This window comes from Cyprinodon variegatus, unplaced genomic scaffold (genome assembly GCF_000732505.1).
Source record: "Cyprinodon variegatus isolate N-32 unplaced genomic scaffold, C_variegatus-1.0 Scaffold764, whole genome shotgun sequence".
Taxonomy (NCBI): Eukaryota; Metazoa; Chordata; class Actinopteri; order Cyprinodontiformes; family Cyprinodontidae; genus Cyprinodon; species Cyprinodon variegatus.
In genome coordinates, this window is record NW_015151217.1 from 73,277 (window position 1) to 74,658 (window position 1,382).

The window sequence follows — 1,382 nt, forward strand, 5'->3', positions numbered from 1 at the left end:
GTGCACTTTTACTTTCGCACTCTGGGGGGAGCCTCGCTGGAAAATCAACACCGGTTGCATAGTATACCTTTAAAGCAGAACTGTTAACAATACAGAGAAAGTCTCATGTTTTAATCAAAATTCGATACCATCCCTGTCAATAAAAAAATAAAAGACATGTGCAGGAAAGTCCAACTGAAAACTTAAAATTGTTGTTTCAAAATGAAGTTTTAAAGATACTTTCCAAAGCCATGCAAACTCTCAGTTGTCTAAATTTCAGATTTTTCAGCCATTTTCTTTGCTCCAGACAGAAGAAATCCATCTGTGTGGAGGCATTAGGGTGAATGAGGACATGGAGAATGTCTCCATCTGCTGCATGCCAGCAGGAAATACCACGTTATATAAGAGCCCCCACTGATGCTGACAGATGAAGAATGGCGTCGCCTTTTACAGCTCAGTGTCTCCTCGTAACACTGTCCCACTTTTTGACATTTAAGTGATGAAAAGGGTCGAATGCATCAACCTGTCTGGATTACCCTCCATCTCCTCATCGGTGCTGTGGAAGCTCTACAATTAAGCTCTTTGCTTGGTGGATCTCTTTAATTTTCTACTCCTTTGTGTGGGAAGCTTACGTGCAGCAGGCGGAGAAATAATAGATTTGCTTTTTGCACTCTGAGTCAAAAGAGTAAAACCTGACAATTTATAATTATTCTGGTTATATAAAAAGGTCAGAATGGTAGTGATCTCAATGCGGACCTGTTCAATGATTCAATTCAGTTAAAATCATATAACGGCATTTCTCAACACATCATCTCAAAGCACTTTACAGAGACTATTCAACCAGATCATACAGTCAAATTGACTCAGTTTTCTGAGGAAAAGCACCTGATTGCATCAATTCATTGACTCAAAAGCAATCCCAGGCTTGTAGTGATAGTGGAGAGGAAAACTCCTTTTTAACAGGAAGAAACCTACAGCAGAACTAGGTTTGGATTCAATGAGATAGAAGCAGAGATAAAAAAGTGAACTGTGAACCAGATCAACAGCCAAGTCAAGGAATGACGCAGCCAGGCAAGCTCCGAGCCAGTTCCCATATCATAAAAGAGAGCAAATCCAGTTAGTCACAGTAAAGACTGCATTTAAAAACAGGCCAACCTCCAACATCTTTAAAGGTGTTGAGGGCAGCAGCACACTGATAGTTCTCTCTGGGATGGTGTCACAGCCATCCAGGAACAGACAGGAAAAAGCTACTATGATAAAAGAAAACAGAGATAACATAAAGTTAGGGGTTGAACAAATACCGCAGAATGGGAGAATAAAGATAGAATGAAGCAGAATGATGAAAAGTAGTTCCTATGCCCACCAGCAGTCTAAGCCTATAGCAGCATAGTAGTAGAAAAAAA